The sequence below is a fragment of the Eublepharis macularius genome, chromosome 13 (assembly GCF_028583425.1).
Source record: "Eublepharis macularius isolate TG4126 chromosome 13, MPM_Emac_v1.0, whole genome shotgun sequence".
Taxonomy (NCBI): Eukaryota; Metazoa; Chordata; class Lepidosauria; order Squamata; family Eublepharidae; genus Eublepharis; species Eublepharis macularius.
The window spans coordinates 12420735-12447955 of record NC_072802.1 but is presented as its reverse complement, the minus strand read 5'-3'; the positions used below and the strand labels follow the sequence as shown (position 1 = coordinate 12447955).

At 47.5% G+C, this 27221-nt stretch overlaps 1 protein-coding gene across 1 annotated transcript in view; it reads left to right on the top strand.

Moving 5' to 3' along the window:
• The first annotated feature begins 3826 nt into the window (after window positions 1–3826).
• Window positions 3827–27221, top strand: part of PAK3 (p21 (RAC1) activated kinase 3) — a 131086-nt gene continuing 107691 nt past the window's right edge. Inside the window, exon 1 of the mRNA XM_054996192.1 lies at window positions 3827–3893. The gene's annotated coding sequence lies outside the window, so the exon portion shown is untranslated. The remainder of the gene's footprint in view (window positions 3894–27221) is intronic.

The window sequence follows — 27221 nt, the reverse complement described above, 5'->3', positions numbered from 1 at the left end:
TTCTTTCCATTTTATGCAGGTGCCATCTCACAAATGAACAAAATCAACAGCTGCCCATACACTTCCATTCTCGGTGGTGGCCCGTCCCTTGCGGAACAGCTGCCTGAAGAGGCCAGGAAAGCTCCCACTCTCCTGGCTCAATGTAAGCTGTGCAAAAGTGAATTATTCTGGAGAGCACGCAGTTAATAGGTATGTGCATTCAAAGAGATCCTTCAATAAAAGGATAGGGGCTGTTGACTCTACTGCAGTGCACTGTCTGTTATTGTCATTTATTATGTCATTTCAAATCGCTTACATTTTGTTTCAACTCTGTATTGGATTTCTGCTTGATTTTGGATTTCTGCAATCTATGCCCTATTGCGTTGTTTATTGAATGCCCAAGCAGTTGATTGTATTGAATTGCACTGTGTAATCTACCTTGCGAGAAAGGGAGGTGATAAATAATGTAAATAAAAATAAAACAATATCCTGATATTCGGATTTTAAAGCAACGCCTTTGCCTTGCAAAGCCTACAGTAAAATTCTCATCATGGACGGAAGACGATCCCGCAGCAGAGTTTTAAAAAAATAATCCCCTTTGAGTTAGTATCTGGCTGTTGAACAGCCTCCCGCAGTACCTTAATGCAAAACAAGGGCTCACCCCCTTCCCTCCCCCAATCCTTTTTGTTCATAAGTGGCAATGGCAGGTTCCGTGCGCGTGTAAACTTGGGATTTTTTTCAATTGGATAGCTGCGTTGGTGTGCAGTAGAAGAACAAGATTCTAGTCCTGTTGCATTTTAGAGACCAACTAGGGTATGAACTTTCTGGAGACAAAGCTCCCTTTGTCAGATACAAGAAGTGGGAAAAGGCTGGAGTCTTTATAAATACAGGCAGAGGGCGGGAGGGGTATTCCAAGTTAATGGCAGGAAGCCATCTATAATACATGTTGAAATTAGCTTGATGGAGAAGGGCATAAAGTGCAGAAAACTAGTATCTGTAGTGTGAGAAAAATCCTATGTTCTAATTCAGCCCTGGGGGGAGGGTCTATTGTTCCAAACTGTAAAACAAAGTCAATGGTAGCAATTTCATACATAGGGTTGCCAAACTCCAGGTAGTAAAGAGTCCAGTAGCACCTTTAAGACTAACCAACTTTATTATTGCATAAGCTTTTGAGAACCACAGCCCTCTTCGTCAGAGGCATCATCAGACGAAGAGAGCTGTCGTTCTCAAAAGCTGACGATGCATCTGACGAACTGTGGTTCTCAAAAGCTTATGCTACTATAAAGTTGGTTAGTCTTAAAGGTGCTACTGGACTCTTTACTATTTTGCTATTACAGACTAACACGGCTAACTCTTCTGGATCCAAACTCCGGGTGGTGGCTGGAGATCTCCCAAAACTACAACTGCTCTCCAGGCCACAGCAATCAGTTCCCCTGGAGAAAAGGGCTGCTTTGGAGGGTGAACCCTATGGCATTATGCCCCACTGAGTCCCCTCCCCTCCCCAACTCCCACCATCACCCCCAAACTCTCCAGGAATTTCCCAACCTGGAGCTGGCAACCCTATTTTCCTTTGAAGTTTCTCTGTTTGAAACCTTCAATTTATAGGTCCGCAATGCAATGTCCTGGAAGATTATAACCCCTGGGTTTTTCTAATCCAAAGCCAGGAGAGCAACCTGATCAAAGGCCACTGGTGGTGTGGTATGATTCCCGTTTCTCTCCCTCTAGATAGTTTTGGGTGGGTAGCTCTGTTGGTCTGCAGTCAAAGAGCAAGATCTGTGTCCAAGAGCACCTTAAAGAGTCAGAGCTCCCTTCATCGGATATGAGGAGTGCAAAAAGAGTCTTTAATTCAGGCTGAGGGTGATAGGGGTATTTAGTGTCAGGAGGCTAGCTATAATGCATGTTGTAGTTAGCTTGATAGCACCTGGGTGTGAAGCGCAGAAAATCAGCATCTGTAATGAGAAAAATCCTATGTCCTGATTCAACCCTGGGGCGGATCCATTGTTCTGAGTTGAGTTGTAATTTTCCTTTGAAGTTTCTCCGCTTGAGAACAACTGCTCTTAAATCAGCGATGGAACGTTCTTGAAGACTAAAGTATTCTCCCACGGTTGTGATTTTTGATAACGGATTTATGTCTATTTATTCTTTGGGGAAGGAACTGACGTGCTTTTCCAATTAGGGCATTTCTGACACTCACTGTGAGATGATGAAGAAGTTAATGAGCCTGAGATGGTATAGCTGGCATGGCTGAAAGTGAGTTTATTTGCCAATTTGTGACAATAGCTGAATTGGGACAGGATTTTTCTCGCACTACAGATGCTAATTTCTGCACTTCGCCCCCCTGCTCTTCCGAGCTACAACAATGCATTACTGCTAGCTTGTATTTATTTTACCCTATGGCATTGTTTATGGAAATGTCCTTGGTACTGTATGGAAATGTCATTGATACTGATTGTACTAATCTCACACTGTGTAATCTGCCTTGAGTCTCAGTGAGAAAGTGGACTGTAAAGGACAGAAATAAAATAAACAGCTGCAATATGCAATGCGCCTCCCACCCCCTGCCTGGATTAGAAAAGAGTCTTTATAATCCAGGTAGAGGGTGGGAGGGGTATTGTAAATTAGTGTGAGGAATCTAGCTATAATACATGTTGTAGTTAGCTTGATAGTGCCTGGGTATTAACTTAGCATCTGTAATATGAGAAAATAAATCGTATGTCCCAATTCAACCCTGTGGGAGCCATTGTTTCAAATCCGCAAAACCCCTCAATTTTCGCACTCTCACGTTGTAATTTTCCCTTGAAGTTTCTCTGCTTGAGAACCGCTACTGTTAAATCAGCGATGGAACATTCTGGAAGATTAAAATGTTCTCCCATTGTTTTTTGAATGTTGTGATTTTTGATTTCGGATTTATGTCCATTTATTCTTTTGGGAAGGAACGGACCAGCTTTTAGAGTTGCCAGCCTCCAGGTGGTGGCTGGAGATCTTCCAGAATTACATTTGATCTCCAGGAGACAGCGATCAGTTCCCCTGGAGAAAATGGCTGTCTTGGAAAGTGGACTCTATGGCATTATAGTCAACTCCCACCCTCTCTAGGCTCCACCCCCCAAATCTCCCGGAATTTCCCAACCAGGAGCTAGCAATCCTACCTGCTTGATCAATTAAGGCATTGCTGACACTTGCTGGCCTAGTATATAATGTGGGAAGCTGAAGAAGTGAATGCTCGAGAGCCTATTGCTGGCTTTGCTGAAAGTGAGTTTATTTGCAAATGTGCAATATTGGCTTCCCAGGGCCATAGGATTTTTCTTGCACTACAGATGCTAATTCTCTGCACTTGTATCTATTTACCCTAGGGCGTTGTTTATGGAAAAGTCCATGATATTGGCTGTACTAATCTCACACTGTGTAATCCGCCTCGAGTCTCAGCGAGAAAGGCGGACAAGAAACGACACGACTAGAACAAACCGCGTCACTCTGCCAGGCGCCTCGCACCGCCGGCCCGGCTGGCTGGGAAGGGCGCCTTCGGCTCCGGCCAGCCCACGCCCGCGACCCCAGCCCGGCTCTCGCGCTCCCTGCGAGGCTCCGGCGCGCCGCGCGGCCCGCGAAACGCCAGCCCGCCTCCGCCAGCCCCGCCGCGGCGCTCCGGAGCGCTCGCCTCGGCCGCCCGACAGCCAATCAGGGCGCCGCAGGCCGGTGACGCCACGCGCTAGGGAACAGCCGGGAGGCGGCGGAGCAGCCAGGCGCCCCTGCTCGGCGCGGCGCGGCGCGGCGAGGGAAGAGACGGGCAGCCTGCGATGGACTGAGCCGGCCGCGCGCCTGCCGAGGGCCTCCCGGGACAGCCCCCGCCCCGCCCCGCCCCGCCCCGCCCGCCAGGCCAGGCCGGCCGCCTGGGCGCAGCATGTGCGGGCGCGCTGCAGGTACCGCCGTCCTCCGCCGCCGCCGGGCGCAAAGCCCCGCAGCGATGCGCCAGGGCCAGGCATCGCGCGCGGCCTCGCCTGCCTTTGCGCCGCCGCGGAAAGAGGCCGGGCAGGCTGCGCGCGTTGGGCAGGGAAGGGCCGGGCCGGGCCGGGGGCGAGCGCGATCCTGCGGGCGGGCGGGCTTGGCCCCTCTGGGCGGGCAGCCTGCGTCCCCCGGGCCCGCGCCTCTCGTCGCCACTGCGGAGAGCGTTTGGGCAGCGAGGCGGGAGGGAGGGGGGCTGCTTTGGGGAACGGCGGTGCCCCCCAGAGGGGGGCAGGGCCGGCCCTGCTCGAGATCGGGATGCCAGCCGGAGAGGGGGGCTGGCCGCAGCCGGCCTTTCTCCCCCCCCCCCCAGCCGCCTGCCCAATTCAAACATTAAAATCCTCGCTGCGTTTTGCAGCCTTCGGCGGCTTGGGGGGAAGGCCAGTGGCAGGCGGCCCCTGCCCAGGCTTGGCCCTTTGTCCCGCCGCCTCCTGCGCTGACAGCCTCCCGGGTTGCTGCTCTCCTGGCACAGATGCTGGGAGATGCTGCCTTTGCAGGCCGTTTGCGTTCCAGCTGGAGAATGGAAGCCGGCTTCGGTGGCATCTTGCAAAGAAGCGCCCTCGGGTGCCAGTGGCGCTGCCCCAGTCGGTGCGCCTCGGTGGCTGGCTGGAGATCTGGTTCCCCCCCCCCCCCCCGCCCAGCATCTCCCTCCTGGAGCTTCTTCAGATGCTTCTAAAGAACATTACAAGCGCGGGCACATTGTTTCCACTCCTCTGCGCCTGAGGAGCCCCGCTTGTTTTTGTTTTTTTGCGGAGATGCTCGCCTGGCTCATTTGTCTCTCCTGGTTTTTGTAATGCAAGAAAGAAAAAAAAGAGGCTCCAGTTTCGTTCATTTGGTCTTGTGTTTCTTGCTGCGGTTGGCTTCTTCTTGGAACTTGTCAGAACCCCTTTGCCCGTGCAGCATGCTAAGGGTGTGGTGAGGTTTTGATCGGTGGGTCAAAGATCATCTGTGGGGTCTGATTGGACATTTGGGGGGGGGGCTTCGAGATGACTGACGTTTCTAGGGTGGGGGTGGGCAGGGAGACACAGAGAGTGAGGGGGGGGGGGCCTGGGTGAAGCAGCTGGCTGCTTTAGGGAAAGAGAATAGAAAACGTTGGGCCCTAGTGGGGAATGAAATCAACTGCTCCCCTGTGACTCCTCCCTGATTCATAAATTAACGTTCTGCAGTTTATTTTTGGATTTTCCAGAGGCACAGCTGGTGGGAGAGGGGAGGGGAAAGTGGCAGGATCGGGGGTGGCAGATGGGTGCGGGGCCGTCTCTGTTGAAGATGGGTCGAGCGGGAGGACAGGAGACAGGGCTGGATGGGAGACGCTGAGGGCGGCGAAGGCACAGAGTGGAGATGTGGGAAATGGTGGGCAGAAGGAGCGAAGGGCAGGCCCTGTCAGAAAGACAAAAGGGAGCCAGGGACTGGCTTTGGGTAGGGGCCAAGCCACATCCCAGGAGTCTGGGAGACGTCGTCCCAAAGTGAGCAAGTGGAGGACATCAAGACGTGTGCTGCTAGCCCCTTTGCCGTTGCAGAGCTCTTACTTGGGTGTGAGATGCCCAGTGGGTTGGTTTACTGAGTGGCCTGTTGGCAGGATGCCCAATTCCAGATTGAACTGGCCTGGGAGGTGAGCTGTCTACTGTAGAACTGGGAGGGGAGAACCCCACTGATTTTGCCAAGGCTATTGTGTGATTAAAGGGATATTTCCTCCCAAGCTTCTGAAAGCAAACCCTGTCTTTTGTTTATTTTGTTCATATTATTTATAGTCTGCCTTTCTCAGTGAGACTCCAGGCAGATTACAAAGGGTAATTCAGTGCAATCAACAGCTTGCAATTCTGGCACCAGCTGTAGATGATGAATGCTGGGATGGTTCTGGGCCTCTGAACACAGGCTGAATAGGGCTTAGAAAAAGACAGTCCTGTGTCTGGAGGAGCCATTTGCTTTGCAGAAATGTGTGTATGTTGTGGGGGGACTGAGTGTGTATTGACTGGCAAGTTGCTTTGCGTTGTCTTTCAGTAGGTTTCCAAACTGAGGAAACTCACACTAGACTAGCCTAGACTATCCTTTGGGTAGACAAAGGATCTGCCATCTCATTTGTGTACTTCTGATCACTGTCTTTGCAATTAAATCCCATCGATAAGCATGCCTTGGCAGGGCAGGAAGGAAGTAACTGTGGTGGCTAAAAGCGTGTTACAGGGAGCAGGTCCTTTTGTGTGACGTTGGTTATGCATTCAGAGCTCGCATGATTCGTGGCTGCAGCCGTTTTCTATTTGTTAATTTTATTTATTGTCCGCCTTTCTCACTGAGACTCAAGGTGGATTACACAGCGTAAGTCAAATAAATTCAAATGCAGGACTATGGAAGCAGAAATTCAAATACAGAGAAGAAACATTGCTGAAAACAAAACTTAAATAATTTGAACATGATGTATTAAACAATGCAGAAACTACCCAGTAGGAGCATAGCTACATCAACAGACAGTACTCAGTAGTATTGTCTACAGTCCCCGTCCCTTTATCAAAGCATCTTTCTGAACCATTTCTTTACAGCTCCATTCTATTGCCTATGTAAGAAAGCTATCTGAATAATTCAGTTTTGCATAGTTTGCAGAAAGCCCAGAGAGTTGGACCTTTCTCGGCCGCTTTAGGCAGGCCGTTCCATAAGGTGGGCCACCTCAAAAAATGTGTATGGGCAGCTGTTGATCTTGCCCATTTGCAGGGTGGCACCTGCAGAAGGCCCCGTGCAGATGAGCGAAGCTGTTGGGGTGGAGCATAAGGAGAGAGGCAGTCGTGAAAATATGAAAGGTTTTTTATGTGATAGCCAGTCCCAAGAAGGGAAGAGATGGGCTGAAGGGTTGTCATGGTGGTGCATTTGTCATGGCTAGGGTTGCCAACTCTGGCCTGGGAAATTCCTGGGGCTTTGGGGGTGATGCCTGTGGAGGGGGGAATTTAGGGAGGGATTTCAGCTAGAATCTGTGATATGCTGTAGAGTTTTTCTTTTGAAATGGCAATTTCCTTTTGGGGAACTGACCTCTTTAGTCTGGAGATGTATTTGTAGGAGAACACCAGATACCACCTGGAGGTTGGCAACCCTAGTCATGGCCCATGTCGTAGCAGAGGACTAGCCTCTACCCAGAGATGTTTGTCTTATTGGCTCCCACTGGGGATAGAAGATTATCCCACAAACTCTTTAGTGTCTCATAAAATGTATCTGGGACAATCTCCTCGTTCATGCTGGAAGAGGCAGAATATGGCTCCTTTGCACTCCATTTAGCGTTGCTGGTGGGGCTTGAATGCATGTTAGAGAGTCATTGTGGTTCATGCTTTCCTCTGGGAAGGGTGCCTGTGTACACACAATGGGTGGCGGGCATGCTTAGTGGAGGGCCTGCTGGAGAACACGTTGCCCAGGCCTCCTCTCTTCCCCCAACCAGGGCCAGCTCAGCCACAGGACTTCCAATGAGTCGCTAGGTTCGGAAACTGCTCCTGACCATCCATTACTGTTGTTCCATCCTGAAAAATGCCTGGCAGCATAATTCAACTGGCTGAGGAGGAGCAGTTGACATGCTTTGCTATGGTGGCGGCAGACACTCTCTTGGGGGCTGGGCTAGCCACGTCCTTGGCTACAAATCCAGTTAGTGCCCTGCATGGCTGAGTGAGAGCAGATCTCTGGGCCTTAGTGTGAATAAGAGCTGATGGAACACACCCCAAAGGGGGCTTATCCTACCAGTTTGCTCAGCTAAGTATGCCATATTCCTGCCGTTCAAGGAGATTTCCTGTAACCAAAGAGGCTCTTCTTCCAGAAGAAAGCTGCACACTTAGGTGTGTAAATTGGCAAGATACGGACTGCTAGCTTCCATCCTACCCCTCTGTTCAGTACAGTTGAAGTCTTCCTCTAACAGAAGGATTGGAGGAAGGTACCATGCATTGATGAACAGAGTAACAGAATAACAACAGTAACAACTGTGCTTATATCTCGCTCTTCTAGACTGAATAGTGCCCCACCCAGAGCAGTGAACAAGTTAGCGTTATCATTATCCCCACAATACAGCTGGTGAGCTGGGGCTGAGAGGAGGGGCTTACTCAAGGCCACCTACTGAGCTCATGGCAGTAGTGGGATTTGAAACAGTAGAGTGCTGATTCACTGCACAACCACTTAACCCCTGTGCTAGCTGCTATTGCCTTGCCTTTCTGTGCTTACGTGTCTAGAGCAGATCCCAAGCCAAAATTCACGGGTACCTTGTGTGCATCGGCCCTCCCCCTTGTGAAGTCCAAGTGAACCAATTTTCTCTCGACAGAGAAGCTGCCGATCTGGCCCCATTATCTGTGGAACACGTTCTCAAGAAAAGTCCACCAAGCTCAGTCGTTCCAGAGTTCCACCAAGATCATGTATGGTTTTTCCCTTATCAGGCATTGACGTGATTGCTTCTAAGGTCCTAATGGGTGAATTTATTTGCTTCTGTTGTTCGTAAGATTAATAGTCTGCTTTTTGTATTTGGTAGTAATATTTTATGTATTTAATGTTTACCTGAAAAAAACAAGGTTGTGTCTTTTGATCAGCAAATTTTGATTATGTTCAGCTTGGATTTAATGAGGACACGGGGTTTCTTTCTAGCTACAGGTGTTACATTCTTGTTGTTTCGCCAGAAAGATAGGATTATCATTGTGACCGCTATTGGGAATGTGACAGTCTGTTCTTATCATGTAATACACGTGGGATCTGCATTGAAATATCACTGTCCTACATTATGTGTTGCCTTTTGCATTTCATAGCATTTGAATCCCACTATTTAACACAGAGATTTACTAGTTACATTTTTTTTATTCTGCTCCTTTCAAAGGAGCGTTGGATGATGCGTGAGATAATGGGGCCAGAAAATGGAAACCCCTGAATTCCTAATTGATTCTCTAATTTGGTTTGGCTGCTCCTGAAATATTCGGCCACTGTTTTCTGTGTGAAAATCAATCTGAGGACTATCTGATGGGCTGAGGGGGGGTCATTTTTCAACCAAACATTACCAAATTTGGAGGGAACCTACTCCTGACTGTCCTCTAGAGACCCCCCCCCCCCAAGACTACCTATAACAGAGGAATGGCTGGAGAAGATGATGGAGTATGCTGAGATGGCCAAACTTACATCTTTGATTAGGGAAAAGTCATTGGATAAATATATTGTTACTTGAAAAACCTTTTTGCAGGAAAGAGAGAGAAATGAACTGATGGTCTGTGTTTTTGAACATTAGGATGTGGAAAACTGAAGGAAGGAAATGGCCTTGTGCTTGCGGCTGGGTAGTGCTTGGTTCTGTTCTGTGGTGTTTCCCCACTGGCTGAACCCAGAGCCTGGCTGCTGTGAATGACAGTGGCTCTTTTGGTGTAAGTTGCAACAGTGTCACTTGCTTCAGTTTGGTTTGGGTGGAATGGGTGTGATTCTCTGATGTGGTGCTGGTCCCGTGCCTTCACTTTGGTCCTGGGGGGATTTCATCCCTGTGCTTCAGTCTGCTTCTGTTGGGCTTTCCCTGGGATGAGTTCAGGTTGCATCTGGCAGAGTGCCTTGCACATGGCAGCCTTGCCCCAGCGTGCTTCTGCAGTGGGGGTCAGCGTTGACTTTTTTCCCATAGGAAGCAATGGAGTGGCTGCGGACACCTTGGTCGGGGGCTCATAGAATTGGCCCCCGGGGTCCAATCTTCTTGAAAATTGGGGGGTCTTTAGAAGATAGGAGTACATCTCTTGAAAATTTGGTGGAGTTTGCTGGAAAAATGTCACCCCTCAGCCCCCAGATATTTTCCCCTAGGAAATAATGGAGAGTGGGTGAGGGCACTTTCTTTGGGGACCCACAAAATTGCCCCCCCCCCAGATCCAACCTCAATTTTGTGGTTGAAAATGACCCATCAGCTCACCAGGTGGCCCACAGACTGATTTTCCCTTAGAAAACAATGGCTGGATTTTACTGAATTTTTACTGAAAATTTGGAATACCTGTTTTTTATTCGGAATACCTGGATTTTACCGAATCAGCCAAAATGTGGTATTTTAATAGGAATTCCAAACCAAACTGCACACCTCTAGAAGGGAGCTCATCGGGGTATAATGCCACAGAGTCCATCCACCAAAGTAGCCCTTTTCTCCAGGGGAGCTGATGGGTGTCAGCTGAAGATCAGCAGTAATTCCGGGAGATCTCCAGCTACCATCTGCAGATTGGCAACTTTATTTTGTGGAGATCAGTCTGATGCCATTCCTGCACTTTTGAACTCCCTTCCCCAGGAATTCCGTCTAGTGTCCCATTCCCCCCCCCCCCCTAGTACAGAGGTATCCGCATCATCTAAAGACTCACTTATTTTTTGAAGGTCTTTGAGTAGAACTGCAGTTTTCATCGCTGGCTTTTATTTATAGAATCATAGGAGTTGGAAGGGCCCATACAGGGGGCCATCTAGTCCAACCCCCTGCCCAGTGCAGGATCAGCCTAAAGCATCTCTGACAAGTATTCATCCAGCCTCTTCTTGAAAACTGTCAGTGAGGGGGAGCTCACCACCTCCCTAGGCAGCTGATTCCACTTTTGAACTACTCTGACCGTGAAAAAGTTTTTCCTAATATCCAGCCGGTACCTTTGTGCATGTAGTTTTAGCCCATTGCTTTGGGTCCTACCCTCTGCTGCCAACTGGAACAGCTCTTTGCCCTCCTCCAAATGACAGCCTTTCAAATATTTAAAGAGAGCAATCATGTCCCCCCTCAACCTCCTCTTCTCCAAACTAAACATTCCCAAGGCCCCCAGCCTTACCTCGTAGGGCTCAGTCTCCAGACCCCTGATAATTCTCGTTGCTCTCCTCTGCACCCTCTCGATTTTGGCCACATCCTTTTTGAAGTGAGGCCTCCAGAACTGCACACAGTACTCCAGGTGTGGCCTGACCAAGGCAGTATAGAGAGGGGCTATGACCTCCTGCGATTTCGACGCTATGGCCCCTTTGATACAACCCAAGACTGAATTAGCCTTTTTTGCCACCGCATCACACTGACTGCTCATATTTAATTTACAGTCCACTCTTACCCCAAGATCCCTTTCACATATACTACTGCCCAGAAGTGTATCCCCCATCCAGTATTTGTGCTTCCCATTTTTGTGGCCCAGATGTAATACTGTGCACTTGTCTTTGTTGAATTGCATCCTATTCACAGCTGCCCACTTCTCCAGAGTATTCAGGTCTTGTTGAATTTTAATTCCCTATCCACCGAACTGTCCTATAGTCCACTCCACAGTCTTCCAGTTTGCCCATCAGAATGTCATGGGGGACCTTATCAAAAGCTTTACTGAAATCCAGATAAATCACCTCAACAGAGTTCCCCCGATCCAGTAAGCTGGTCACTTGATCAAAGAAGGATTTTATTTGTTCTGATTTTAAGTGTTGATGGGTGTAGAGGTTTGAATGTTGGAAAATCCAGGTTAAAAAAAAAACCCTACTATGGAAACTTGCTGGGCAGCCTTGGGCCAGTCACACACACTCTCGGGCTAACCTGCCACAAAGGCATGTTGTAAAGATAAAATGGAGAAAGGGGGAATGTTGTTGTAAGTTGCTTTGTAAAATCTCCATTCCTACTCATATCTGACAAATGCAGCCTGACTCTCACAAGCTTGTACCCCAGAAACTCTTGCTGGTCTTTAAGGTTCTACTGGGGACTCACCCCTTGCTCATAAGCTGCTTTGGTTCTTATAGAAGAGAGAGAAAAGTGTAACTGGTCGAAAATTGGGTATAAACAATGAAAAACGAATATACATGATATAAAATGTTTAAAACATGCTGTCAGTTTTAATCCTTGTCTTGAATCTTGTGGTTTTCTATGATTTTATGCTACTGAAATCATTTGTGTCTGAGATTTTCCTATCTTGGAAGTGAATGTTTTTTTTAAAATGCCTTCATACCCAGCTTTTCTCTCTAATGGGGATGAAATGCATCTTACTAATCTTGTTCTCCCTTCTTCCATTTTCTCCTCATAATAATCCTGTGAGGTAGGCTAGGCTGAGAGAGAGTGACTAGTCCAAGGTCACCCCGAGAGCTTCTACAGCACAGTGGGGGACTGAACTTGGGTCTTCCAGACCATAGGCCAACAACCACTAGATTGCCATAAATCCCACCTATGCCCCGTTCTGTCATTAGTCACAGAAACTGAGAAATTGGATGGGGTATGGAAGGAAGACAGAGGGCACCAAATGGGAGCAAAGTGTTAAGGACAGGATATGGCCCCACCAAGATCTGTGGTAGGAAAACACTTCCAGTTTTACATTCTTAATCTCATTCCACTCTATTTTGCAACATCTTCCGCATAACTGAGAGAAGCCTCAGTTGTCTCCAGTACTTGAGATCCCTTTCTAAAGCTGGTCTGATAACACTTTTCCTACTTCTCAGTAAATATGGTGAGGATTAAGGTTATGAAAAAGCTCAACATGTGTGTAAAATCCAGAATGCAAATTGCAAGCTTACAAAACACGCAATTCTTGCATGCAGAACCATCTGTAACCAAAACCATCTAGAATCAAAGAGATCTAAGTTCTCCATCAGACTTAAAAGTTTCCTGGTTGATATTAGTCATTCACTTTATTCCTTTACACACAACATCCCTATGGAGACTGAAGCCTTTGGGTGCAGCAGAAGGTGCGTAACGCTCTCTTCTCACAATCAGGAACTCCACTATTTCAGGATTCCCAGTCATGAAACAAGATGCCTGCTCCTTTATGCCTGCACGCACAAAGGTTCTGTGCACACCTTCAAGCAAGTACTGACACATCAGAGTTTTCTACCCCAGTTCTGCCCCCCCCCCAAATACACTCCAGTATTCCATCTCACGGAATTCCATGAGTGTGAAAAGGCTGATCTCTCCACTTAACTTCTTCATGTGGCTGCTTAGTCCTTCTTCTCAAAACCCATTCACTGATATATGTAAATTTATAAGCTGCCATTTCTATGGCATATTCAAGGCAACAGTTTGGTGTAGTGGTTAAGAGCGCGGGACTCTAATCTGGAGAGCCAGGTTTGATTCCCCACTCCACTTAAAGCCAGCTGGGTGACCTTGGGCTAGTCACAGCTTCTTGGAGCTCTCTCAGCCCCACCCACCTCACAGGGTGTTTTGTTGTGGGGATAACAACATACTTTGTAAACCGTTCTGAGTGGGTGTTAAGTTGTCCTGAAGGGCGGTACATAAATCGAATGTTGTTATTATTATTAGCGTACAAGTAAGGCTCCTATGAGAATAAAATGTAAGTGGAAGCCATGTCTCTCACGCATCATCCAACGCTCCACTTGAAGCCAACCGGGTGACCTTGGGTCAGTCACAGCTTCTAGGAGCTCTCTCAGAGCAAAGCTAGAAGTGGCTTTCTTCACGTGGAGAACACTAGATTTTTCTTTCAAGGTTACCTGGGAAGTGAAGTCCGAGTGGTCCTTCCCCTCTCTGTTAGAATCGCTGCACTGTCTAAAGGGCTTCGTTTGGGAGCAGGCAGATGCTACTTTCTCCCAGGGCGTCCTGCAGGCTGCCTGCTCCCAGGGAGCTGCTCTGGAGAAAGCGGCCACATCAGTGAAGCTTCAGCCACAGCGACAGCGGAAGAATCTGCAGTAGATCCTTCCACTGTTGCAGCTTCACCGACACAGCTGCTTCCAGAGCAGCTCCCCGGGAGCAGGCAGCCTGCAGGACGCCCTGGGAGGAAAGTAGCAGCTGCCCGCCCCCAAACGAAGCCCTCTTGTGGCTCTTCAGGCAGTGATTCTAACAGAGAGGGGAAGGACCGCTCGGACTTCACTTCCCAGGTAACCTTGCAAAAAAAATCTAGTGTTCTCCATGTGAAGAAAGTCACTTGTAGTCACACACTCAGCCCCACCCGCCTCGCAGGGTGATTGTTGTGGGGATAAAAATAACATACTTTGTAAACCACTCTGAGTGGGCATTAAGTTGTCCTGGCGGTATATAAATAGAATGTTGTTATTATTACATTTTCCCCTGGGCGTTCACATCTCTAGCCTGTATTTTTCCATATAGTTATCTCAGCACTCCTGGAGTTTAGTGACAGCCCCCAATCATCTCATTTCTGAAAAAGGGGCAGAGCTAAGGTGTATTTTATTTATTTATTTAAAACATTTGTATGGCACTTTTCTAATAAAATAGGCTCTCCAAGGCAGCAAACATTAAAAAAATTGAAAACAAAATTTTAAATAATTACTTGGGCTTAGGAAATTCCTGGAGATTTGGAGGCAGAGCCTGGGGGAGGGTGGAATTTCGGCTCTATGTGATGCCATAGAGGTTGTTCTCTAAAGCTGACTTTGTCTCCAGGGGAACTGATGTCTGTAGTCTGGAGATCAGATGCAATTCCAGGAGAATTCTAGGCCTTGCCTGGAGGTTGGAAACCCTTGGTGGGGCAGCGCAGGGTCTCCGGTGCCAATCTTAAAGGATGGTGAAGAATCTATGAGAGAAGTGTTCCTTCACATCATGTTTGTGAATATGCAAGAAACCGCATGATAAACAGGTATCAGTAATCTCCCAAGAAACAAGTAAGGGGTTAAAAACATAGCAGAAGAAGGAAGGGGCACAGTCCACCCAGCAGAGCACTGCTGTGTCTTTACGCCACTCTCTGCGAAATCTGTGTAGGAGCACTTCCAGACGGATTGTGCCCAAGGTGCCTTTTCTGAGGCCCTGTAATTGGAAGCTTCTAAACCAGTCGTCTGTCAGTGGGAGCAAAGAGAATTATACATTAAAGGCTTGAGATGAATGCTAAAGACATATTATTTGTACATCTGGAATAAGTTACTGGGGATGGGGGACTGAAGGGGCGTGTCAGTGCATTCAAGAGGCCTCCAGAGGTGCATGGGGTTTTTCAAAACCAAAGTGGTGGGGAGGGGAATGTCAAAGTTAAGAAGGTGGAACTGAAAACAGCCGGTATGGGGTTGAGAAGGGCAGAAGTGGAAGGAAAAAATAACTATTTGTTACTTGGAGCAAAATGCTGGCCATTTGGGTGAGTTGCATATGTGGGTAGCTTTTCTATTGCAATGCATAGAGGAAGGGAAACTTCCTGTCCTCTGTTTGTGTGCCCTTGTGGGAGTCCTACCACTGAAAGCCCATCGGTCGGCACAGTCATGGTTAAGCTTTGTCCTCGCTGCAGACATGTCCACTCCCAGCCGTTTGACCTGGTAGACGTTTGAGAATTGTCTCTTGAATGGCCTTTTGATTCTACCAGAAGGTAGTCATGGGTGATTGCTGTTCGTCATCCAAGGATGTCTCATGTGGGACACTTTCCTATTCAGTAGGGATAAAATACTGCTGGAAGAGATGGTACAGAGCAGAGATCCCCAACGTAGCTCCTGTCAACACTAGAGATGGGCACGAACCAAAATATGAACCAAAGTTTGTCACGAATTTGTGGTTTGCGAACCAGAGGTTTGTCAGCGCCCATTTCTGACGAACTGCCATGAACTTTAAGCTGGTTTGTTTGATATATTGTCGAAGGCTTTCACAGCAGGAGAACGTTAGTTGTTGTAGATTTTCTGGGCTGTATGGCCATGGTCTTGGCATTGTAGTTCCTGACATTTCGCCAGCAGCTGTGACTGGCATCTTTAGAGGCTTTCGGTGCTACACCTCTGAAGATGTCAGTCACAGCTGCTGGCGAAACGTCAGGAACTACAATGCCAAGACCATGGCCATACAGCCTGGAAAATCTACAACAACTAACTGGTTTGTTTGGTTTATTTTTCCTTTTGTCACGGCAGACAGCCTGACGTCAATCAATCAGTTTCTTAGGCAACGGGGGTGGGGGGATGGTCTTTCTGCAGACTTTCTGCTGACCTGGAAAACGTTTTCAGGAACCAAATGAACTGCTTCATGAACTGGGGCAAGTTCGTGAAAGTTCGTTGTTTGTGAAATGCGACAAATCACGAACCACATGGTTTGGAATTTTCCTGGCTCGTGCCCATCTCTCGTCAACACCTTTCCTGCTCCCCACCAAGTGTTTTTAGAAAGTAGGCGGGGCTGGGTGTGGCTCTTGGCCGACAGGGCTTCTGTAGAGTTGCCAGGTCCCCCCATACCCTCCTGGTGGGAGGGGAGGCCTGGTACTTACTGGGAGGACGATCCTCATGCACGTGCTCCCGGTGGGGCGTAACGACATCACTTCCAGAAGTGATGTCGTGCTGTCAGTGGACATGCTCCTGCGCTTTGTGTGGGGCCAATTCAGCCTGTTGGCCAGAATTTGCCCCATGAAGTGACACAGGAATTGATGTCACGCCCCGCTGAAGTGCCCTTGCTGCATGCTTGCCTGGGTTGTTTGCTGCTGGTGAGTGATTACCAGGCGGTTTGCCACTTCCCACCAATTGCCAACAATTGGCAGGCAGTGTAGCAAACTGTCGGGAGGTTGCTCACCACTGATGGGCAACGGGGAACCCTAGACCTCTGACTGGCCACTGGTGATCCGATTGACTGTCTAGATTAAAATAAGGTTGTTTTGGTAGCTGCAGCCAGCCCACTTTTGCTTTTATTCTCTCTCTCTCTCTCTCTCTCTCTCTCTCTCTCACTCTTCTTTCCCAGTGTGTTTTAAAATTATCCCTCTTCTCTCGAGCACTCGGGATTCCTTTGAGCAGGTGTATAGCTCCTGCCTTTTGTGGCAGCCATTTTATTGTTGGCTCCACTCCTGCAGCAGCCATTTTGTGGTTATGCCCTCCACCCTGGGTCGAAATTCCATATGTGCCCACAGGCTCAAATAGGTAGGGGGCCCCTTTTGTAGAGGCATCACATGCCACCTCTGTACTGCTGGATCCCAGATGTCTAAATCTCTCTCCCCTCTCCACCAGGCCTACATCTCAGTCTCTGTGTTCCTCTGGTATTTGGAAGTACTTGGGGAAGTGAATGCAGGTGACCCAAATGAAATCGGTTCAGATGAGCATGCAGTAATGATTGCTGTTGCCGTGTGGCTTGATTTTCTGGGTTTTCTTCAAATTCTGTATATGCCACCTGAGCCATTAGCTGACCTGCAGTTCCAACTTGTATTAAAAAAGAAACAGTAAGATGCATGGCCTTCGGTTTGCAACACCTGAGCAGGCTATTGATCGGATTTTTGAATGCCATTAATTCATTGGGTCGCCATGAGTTGGATGGCACATAACACACACACACACACACGATTCTAATCCTTATACATCCAGAGATATAAGTCAAAACTTGTAGACAGTTTGCTGTCTCATCTTTGAGTAAGAAACAAGTCCCACCACCCGTTGTTGTAGCCAATGAGAAATATTACAAGAAACAATACCGGGAATATACAGTCAAAATTTTTGGATTTTTATAACAATATATTGGTGCAAAAATGTGCAAGGGTGCAAAGTGTCAACAATAAATACAATCTATAATAAATACAAGGTAACAATTGTACAAGGTGACAGTTGTTTGTCCATGTTTTTGTAATGTTCATAAAGAAACGTCTGGGTGAGAGCTGCAGTAGAGCCTTCTTAGGAATGTAGGCAGACAGTCCCACAGAGGAGGGTGACCACAGTCCAAATCAAATGAAAATATTGATGTCCCGACGGGATTATGCTTGCACATTATACCATTCCCGTTTCGTATACACAACTTCTTCCTGGGCACAGTTATTGGACTTCCTAATGGTCTTCAATTAGAACAGCTCACCACATGATATTTTCATTACTGGCATGAACCACCATTTCAGTGCAACGGACATTACAAAAACACGGACAAACAACTGTTACCTTGTACAATTGTTACCTTGTATTTATTATAGATTGTATTTATTGTTGACACTTTGCACCCTTGCACATCTTTGCACCAATATATTGTTATAAAAATCCAAAACATTTGACTGTATATTCCCGGTATTGTTTCTTGTAACCTTTGACTACCCGGGGCTTCCCTGCTTTGTTTCTGTCAATGAGAAATATTACAGCTGTTACTAACAATTTTGCTGCATCTGTTTTCTGACAACAAAATGCTAAGCAGATTCTACCCAGAGCAACTGATCCAGCAAAAAGATGACACCTCTGCCCCATCCTTTTGCAGAAGAAGCAGACTCAGAGCAAATGGGAGGCAATGCAACCATCAGTCAATGCACGTGATTTGTAAAATTAGCAAAGAAATTAAAAATTGAAGGACTGGGCATCTTTCCAGTGGAAGCAGTCTCACAGTCCAGTTCGGCAACAGCTCTCTCGGAAATCAAACCCACTTCTGGGAGATTTAATAGGACTTCTCTGCAGTTGAAGCAGATGAAGATGGGAGTAGAAAATTGCGTTTACCCTGATAAAGCACCCAGGTGACTGCCGTGCATTGTGCTCTGGTTTACCTGTATTAGGAGCAGACACCGATATCAGATGCTCCTGGTGGGGCATGAATATTTTAACAACTGGAATGTTGCCTGCATGCTCTAGAAAGGAGTTGGTTGTGTCCTCGTTTGATCCTTTAATGAACAGACATCAAGTTTGCATCAAGTTGTCAACATCCTGTCGAAATTTTATAGATATAGGTGTAATTAACTGCACAGTTTATCAGTAGTGTTGTCTTCATGAATAGTTGGAGAAAGAAGTGAGAGGTTGTTCTTTGGTTATTTAGGTTGCTCTGTGCCGTAAAGTGTGTTTCTGTTTGTAGCCATTATAATAAGAACTGACCATTCTGGATGGGGCCAAAGGTCCGTCTAATCCAGCATTCTGTCTTCCATGTTAGACAACCTCTTCCTTCGGAGAGGTTTCTAAAACTGCAAGATACAATAGCCATTCTCCTGTTTCTAGTATTGCAATAATTATAGGCATTCTGTCTCTTTAAATAACTAAGGTGGGAACTGTTTATCAAATTATGAACAGTGAAAGTGCTTAGAGAGAGATTTTCTCCCTCGCCTATAATACAAGAAGTCAGAGGCACCCAGTGAAGCTGATGGGCAATAGCTTCATGGCAGACAAAAGCAAGTGCTTCTTTACTCTGTGAATTATTAAATGACTAGTAACAAAGCCTATTGTGGGGAAAAATACAGCGGGCTCTAGAAAGGGAAGATTGGGGAAATGGGCATTGCCTCCTCCTCCTCCTTGACTGATCCCAGACAAGTGAGGGGGGATGGGCATTACCTCATACTCCACTCCTAATCCCGATCGGTGAACAGGGGGATGGGCATTCCCTCCTGCTTCACAGGGTGAAGTCGGGGGATGGGCACTGCCACCTGCTCCGCTCCTGATCCCGGCCAGGTGAAGGCGGTGGGCGGGCATTGCCACCTGCTCTGCTCCCAGCTGGGTGAAGGTGGGGTACGGGCCACCTGCTCCATGCCTGATCCCAGCCACATGAAGGTAGAGCGAGCATTGCCACCTGCTCTGCTCCTGATCCAGGCTAGGTGAAGTGGGGAATGGGCATCATCTCCTGCTTCGCACCTGATCACAGCTGGGTGAAGGCAGATGATGGGCTTTGCCACCTGCTTCGCTCCTGATCCCAGCCAGGTGAAGGTGTGGGGGGGGGCATTTCCACCTGCTTTGCTCCTCATCCCAGCTGGGTGAAAGTGGGGGAGTGGGCAATACCACCTGCTCCACTCCTGATCCAGGCTAGGTGAGTAGGCATCGTCTCCTGCTTTGCACCTGATCACAGCTGGGTGAAGGCAGGTGATGGGCATTGCCACCTTCTCCGCTCCTGATCCCAACTGGGTGTAGGTGAGGGGGGGCGGGCATTGTCACCTGCTTAACTCCTGATCCCAGCTGGGTAAAGGGCGAGTGTACATTGCCACCTTCTCTGCACTTGATCCCAGCTGGGTGAAGGCAGAGGGCGGGCATTGCCACCTGATCCGCTTCTGATCCCAGCTGGGTGAAGATGGAGGGCGGGCACTGCCACCTGCTCTGTTCCTGATCCCAGCTGGGTGAAGGTGGAGGGCAGGCATTGCCACCTACTCTGCTCCTGTTCCCAGCTGGGTGTAGGGGGGGAGGGCATTGCCACCTACTCCGCTCCTGATCCCAGCTGGGTGAAGGCAGAGGGCGGACATTGCCATCTGTTCCACTCCTGATCCCAGCTGGGTGAAGGTGGGGATGTGCATTGCTATCTGCTTTGCTCCTGGTCCCAGCTGGGTAAAGGGTGGGCGGGAATTGCCATCTTCTCTGTACTTGATCCTGGCTGGGTGAAGGTGGTGGGTGGGCATTGCCACCTTCTCTGTGCCTGATCCCAGCTGGGTGAAGGGTGGGCATTGCCACCTTCTCTGCGCCTGATCCCGGCTGTGTGAAGGTGGGGGTAGGCATTGCCCCTTGCACTGCTCCTGATCCCAGCTGGGTGATGGCAGGGGATAGGTTCATTTTTCTCACTGTCTACTCTATAACAAGTCTCACTCCAACCCCCCCCCCCCCAATTAATGGTCCTCTTTCCCAAGGCGGGAATATTCCCTATAACTAGCAATGCTAGCCCCGCCTACGTCACTTCTGCCAATTTCCACTGTCTGAGCACCTTGTACTGAATGGATCTCTAATAAAGTTACTTCAACTAGAACACCTGCGTGTTAACTGTGGAGAACTTGGGGGATCTAACTGCCAGGGACTGACTATACTGTTTTATAATGATGTTATACTTGTCGTAGAGAAAACTGAAAATCGTCTATTACATATGTATTTTTTCTCTTCTTTTATTTACCTATTATTTCCTATTTCTTCTCTTTTTTCTCCTTTTCATAATTTTTTTTTACTTTTCCCTTCAGTGGGATTTTAATCTCTATTAAAATTAAAAAAAAATAACCTCAAAAAACCTGGGGATTGCACTGATGTGTGTGCAGTTTCCATTAAAGGTGAGCCATAGTCCAGCAGCATGCAGAAGGTTCCGAATTCAGTCCCTGGCCTGTCTAGGCAAAGGTTTTCAAGGAGGAGGAAGAAAATTAATACTTTGCTTAATATTTTGGAGTGCCCTAATGTGCCAACAATGTCCATCTGCTCTGTACATTGGACAAACCAGCTAACCTCTACGCAAAAGAATAAATGGACACAAATCTGACATTAGAAATGGCAACGTCCAGAAACCAGTGGGAGAACACTTCAATCTACCAGGACATTTCATCAAAGACTTAAAGGTCACTGTAGTTCAACAGAAACCTTTCAAAAACAAAATCCAATGGGAAGCTGCTGAATTGGAATTCATATGTAAATTTGACTCTCTCAAGCTGGGACTGAATAGGGACTATGAATGGTTATCTCATTATCAGAGGTAACTGATTTCCTTAACAGATGCAAACTGATCTCCATATTAGAAGGAGCTGTTTTGCATCTCCATATCAGAAGGAGTGTTTGCATCTACTCCGCCCTCCCCTCTCCTCCTCTATATCTGACCAGTTTCTTTTTGCTCTCCATGCATCTGACGAAGAGAACTGTGATTCTCGAAAGCTTATGCTACAATAAAATTGGTTAGTCTTAAAGGTGCTACTGGACTCTTTTTACTTTGGAGTGCAACTCCCAACCTGCGTACATTGGGCTAGATTGGCCAGTGGCACCTCAATCTAAGACGCTTTCTTATGAAAAGGTATCAGGATCTTGGTTATGTCTTGCCAGACAACCAAGATTGTGTGTGTCTTTTTATGAACTGTTCTGCTTTACTGTTCTTCTACAAAGTGTGTCGTTTGTTTTAAAACGTATGAACCAAGATGTCGTTCACATTTGGATATATTCCTTTCTTCACAAGGTGGAGATTTAATAACCGCCAGTGGAATGTGTGAACAGTCTTCAATGAAAAGTGTTTGGGGTAATAGGGAGTGATAGGAATGGCTTATGTGAGCTGTTACCCCTGCAAGGTCCCAGTCTTGCACGTCATCAGCAGGCGACGCTTTCAGCAGTAACTGATCTTCATGGATGTGTGAACCATCCCCAAGTGCCAGAGTTTGCGAGATTCAAGGGAGATTCTTAAAGATTCCAGAGGCACCCTTGTAGCCAATGTTGGCAGCCCAGAAAGCTTGAATGCCCCAGTAGTGTAGAAGGCAAGGAGAGCTTCCTAAGAGAGGGAACAATAGGAACTCTTTATCTAAGAGTATTGCAGAATCGCTAATGAGTTAGGAACCATAAACTTCACCACTATGTTGTGTTGTAGCTAATGCTATGTCTTTGTGAACTTGTATCTATTTACCCTAGGGCATTGTTTATGGAAAAGTCCATGATATTGGCTGTACTAATCTCACACAGTGTAATCCACCTTGAGTCTCGGTGAGAAAGGCGGACTATAAATGACATAAATAAATAAAATAAAAATAAATTAATAGCTGTTAAGGATTTGGAGGAGTTTTCAGATGGTTTTAAACTATGAAGTGAGACGAAATAAACCCCACCCGGGCCAGACCTTCCTCTCTACCCTTGATCCAGTCTTCGTTGCTTCTTTTCCACTTTGGCTCCATCGTAACCTATCTAAACATTCTTTATGAAAATATTCTGTGTTGAGTTCTATTGCGTGTCTTACCAGGCTGTCTTCTGTCCCCGGCCTTGACAGAATTGTGCATTCCAAGTGCATACTCTTCCTTATCACGTAATTTTTTCATAATTATTATCAGAATGGTGTGCATTATTTTCTTTTCTATTTTCTCTTTATAACTGTCCTGTGAGGTTGAGAGAGCTGAGAGAGAGCAACTGGTCAAACGTTACCCAGTAAATGTCATGCCTTTGAACCTGTCTCTCCTATTTGAGTCCAGCATTCTAGCCACTGGAAGACACTGATTTACAGTGCTGTCTAGGTAGTTGTTACACCCGCTTCTGTTTATTGAAGTCAATGGGCTTAGAAGGTTTTAACACTGCTTAGGATGGCACTGTTAGGATCTAGGGTATTTCAAATCCCCCCTCTGCCATGAAATTTGCTGCATGTCCGTAGGCAGTTATTATCTCTGAACCTAACTTATCTCACGGGATTTGGTGTGAGGCAAAAGTGGGGGAGGCAGAACGATGCATTAAAACTGAACTCTTTGGAGAACCTGTGGGATAATACTGGGCAAGGTAGATAAACAGACATTCCATGGCATCTTATAAAGCTCTGTTGGCCAAAACAGTGGTCTGTGCTCTCCAGGAGTTTACAGTATGAAACTCAGTACCACATCTAGCTGCAGTCTGGGACAACGATGTCTGAATACAACCCACAGTTTGCTAACACAGATTGCAAAGTTACTGGCAGTAAAGTGAAAATGTGGCTGATAATGGTCAAAGATTCACTGTGTGGAGCTTTGAGAGATTAAAATGGGAACTTCGCCCTCTCAGTTTGATTTTATTATTGGTGACTTTGTGATACCCCTGTTAATAAGCTGCCTCGTGTTCTTAGACATTGATCTAACAAGCTGACGGACAGACCTGGCTCAGCAGAGGCTGGCCGTTTATTAACACTCGAAAGGTTTCAACCACTTTTTCAACTGTTGCACCCAGCAATCTGCTCCTCCCCAAAAAGACTCTATTAAACACTCCTCGGAGATTTCACACCTTCATTTTTAGGTGAAGTAGTCTTTATTTTTCATGAAAAAGTTGAGAAATTTCATCCAACTGTAACTTCTCAAAGTTGGAAGTTTGTACAGCAAATTTACATGTACCCGAGCTGGTTATAAACACTATTGAGAAGGGAGCCCCGTTGCGCAGAGTGGTAAGCTGCAGTACTACAGCCCAAGCTCTGCCCATGACGTGAGTTCAATCCCGGCAGAAACCGAGTTCAAGTAGCCGGCTCAAGGTTGACTCAGCCTTCCATCTTTCTGAGGTCGGTAAAATGAGTACCCAGGTCCCTGGGTGTAAAGTGTAGATGTCTGGGGAAGGCAATGGCGAACCACCTTGTAAAAATTCTGCCAAGAAAATGTCATTATGCGACATCCCCCCCATGGGTCAGTAATGACTCTGTGCTTGCACCTTTACCTTTTATAAGAAAGGGCAGTTTTTAGTTTAAATTCCTGTCCAAAAGAAACTATTGCAAAAATGAAGAGGAATGACAAGTTTTCTGAGAACTTCTATGGAATGGACTCCTTTTTGGTGGCAAGGATCCATAGATTAGAGTCCCCTCCTTGTCAGATTACTGGAGGGGCCGTAGCTTAGTGGTGGAGCACATGTTATCATGCAGAAAACCCCCAACATCAGATCTTGGCATTTTCAGTGAAAGGATTCTCTCTCGTAAAGCTCTTCATGGCCTTGGTCCAGCATACCTACGGGACCTCCTCCCTCCCTATGCTCCTCCATGGCAGATTCACTCTTTTGAACAGGGTCTCCTGCATTCGCCACCCTGCATGGCGAAATTGACAGCAGCCTGTACATGGGCTTTCTCTGTGGTGGCCCCCACCCTGTGGAATGGCCTGCCTGAGGAGGTCAGGAGAGCCCCAACTGTCATGGCTTTCCACAAAACTGAATTATTCAAAAAGGCTTTTTACTCAGGAGGACTGCATTGTAGGGAGGGGGTCTCAGATGCCTTGCTAATGAATTAGGAACCATAGACTTCACCACTATGTTGCCTTACATATTATCTGTGTTTTAAGTATGTACTGCTATATACTACCTTTGCTTCATGTTATCTAATGTCATTCCTAGAAACGATTATGTTCAGTTTCAGTATTTTTTCGACTCTGTATTGGATCCTTGCTAATGCTATGTCTTTATAAACTTGTATCTATTTACCCTATGGCATTGTTTATGGAAATGTCCTTGATACTGATTGCACTAATGTAATCTGCCTTGAGTCCCAGTGAGACAGATGGACTATAAATGACATAAATAAATAAATAAAAATAAATTAACACTACGTAGGGACAAAAACTAACGGCACGAGCCATCCTCATGGATTATAATGTCAGGAACGGATTTCTACCTGTGGGAGCCCAGTAGGGTTACCAGGTCCCCCGGGTGTCAGAGGGGGATGTGGGGATGCTTGGGGGGGGGCGGTTTGGGCTGTGCATGAGGTTGATTTAGTAAAAATCAGCCTCCAGCCTAGTGTTTTACTAACTCAGTCCTGCATGCAACCTGTTGCTTCCATACCACAGCAGGGAATGACGTGGAAGTGTTCTGGAGCCCGTGGGAGCACGCTGTGGGGGTTTGGGGCCTGTTCTGGTGCCTCCCCCCCTCCCCCGCTGGCCAGGTGAGGGATGGAGGGGGGGAAGGGGATCCCTCGCCCCCTCTGGAGGGATGGTAAACCCAGAGCCCACACTACCTGAGACTCAGTTGGCAGAGACCTGTGGGAAACCTCTCACTGAGAAGGTGCGATTGGTGCCATTTTTACAGGCCTCCTGGCATGTTGTAGACTTTTGTATTACTCTGGAAGGCCAATGAATGAAGCTTTTGTTTTTGCCTGAGGTTTTAATGGTGGCTGTTCCTTTTTATGAGGCATATTTTAGCTACTGCTTATTGTACAGTCCCTGGTAGAGAAACTTGCTGTGAATGGCTCTTGTGAGGCAGGGAAGTGGCATGTTAATGAACTAAACCCAATTAAACTAATATCTTATAAATGAACCTGGAGAAATGACTGTCTCAATGAATCACACCCTTTTCAGAGGCGCTGACGGAGGCTCGGTTGCTGCGACCTGATCAGGTGTTCAAGCTGTCTGTTGCCATGGTGATAAGGCTGAAAGAGAGCCTGTATGTGTGTGAGAGGAAAAGAGAGCGAGCGAGCTGTTTTTTCAGTTTGGAACAAGGGAAATATCCCTTTCCTTCCCGTCTCAGAGAGTTTGGTGAGTTTTAGTCCAGGAGAACAGCAATTATGCCAGGCATGCCAAAAAATATCCAGAGATGGGCAGGGAATGGGAGGTGTGGACAGGGAGGGGCCTCGGCTCAGTGGTGGAGCATCTGCTTGGCATGCCCAAGGCCCCAGGCTCAATCCCAGGCACCTCCAGTTGCAGGCAGTAGGTGGCGGGAAAGCTCTCTCTGCCTGAGACCCAGTAATGCCACTGCCAGTCTGAATAGACCAGGAATCGCCAACGTGGTGCCCATGGGCACTGTGGTGCCCACCAACAACATTCCTGGTGCCCATCAAGTGTTTTTAGAAAAGTGGATGGGGCAGTGTGGAGCTTTGGCTCAACGGATTGGACACTGGAGATCTGATTGGCTGTGCAGATGAAGATAATGTTTATGTTGGAGCTGCCACCCCAGTTTTGAACTCACTCCTCTTTCGCAGTGTATTTTTAAAATTATCCCTCTTCTCCTCTGCACATGGGCTTGGTGTAGTGCTTAAGAGCGCGGGACTCTAATCTGGAGAGCCGCGTTTGATTCCCCACTCCTCCACTTGAAGCCCGCCGGGTGACCTTGGGCTAGTCACAGCTTCTTGGAGCTCTCTCAGCCCCACCCACCTCACAGGGTGTTTTGTTGTGGGGATCATAATAACATACTTTGAAAACCGCTCTGAGTGGGCATTAAGTTGTCCTGAAAGGCGGTATATAAATCGAATGTTGTTGTTGTTGTTGTTGTTACTGTGTGTGTGTGTGGCTCTGCCTCCTGTAGCATCCATTTTGTGATTGCACCCACCACCCTGTGTCAGAATTCTAAAGGTGCTCTTGGGCTCAAAAAGGTTGGGGGGCCCTGGAGTAGACAATACTGACCTAGGTATGCAGCAACCTCAGGTTTTCCTCTGAGAAACATGGGAGGCAGTCCCTCCCCCCCCATGCACATTCTGCAAAGTTACTTGCCCTCTGTGGTGTGGGCCTGCATGATATGAAGACACAGTGACAGTCTTAAGCCAATGCATTTGGAAGTAAACCCATTGCTGTTCAGTGATGTTGGAGCCTTAGTCCGTGTACTGCAGGGGTCAGCAACCCTCTGACGTGTGTGCTGAATAATGGCAAACCAAGCCATTAGACTCAACATGGAGGAGTGGTTTTCCACCTGAGACAAAGCCCCAAAGAGCTGCTAATGTTGCTGGGGCCTGTATCATGGGGGAAGGAAACGTATCTGGCTTCTATCCAGTGTGCATCCTGGAACCACGTAGATGCCAGGGAGGTCAAAGGCCAGCTGCTGAGGTACTGGCAGTGCTGCTGGGCTTCAGCTCGCCCCTCTTGTGTCTGGCCAAACACAGCCCTTGTCTCCCTTGATCTTCTTTATACCAGCTCGACATCAGGTAGATGTTGCATTGTTTTTACTAGCCAAACAAAAAAGGATGCCAAAAACTGAAAAAAAAGAAAGGGAAAAAAAGGGTGACCCTCTTTCCCGAGTCCAGTTGGGCCCAGAAGATTTCCCAGAATTTCAACGGATCTCCAGACTACATTTCCCAGGGAGAAAATGACTGTTTGGGAGGGTGAATTCTATGGCATTATACCTCACTGAGGTCCCTCACCTCCCCAAACATGCCCTTCCTACGTCCGTCCCCCCCAGTCTCTAGG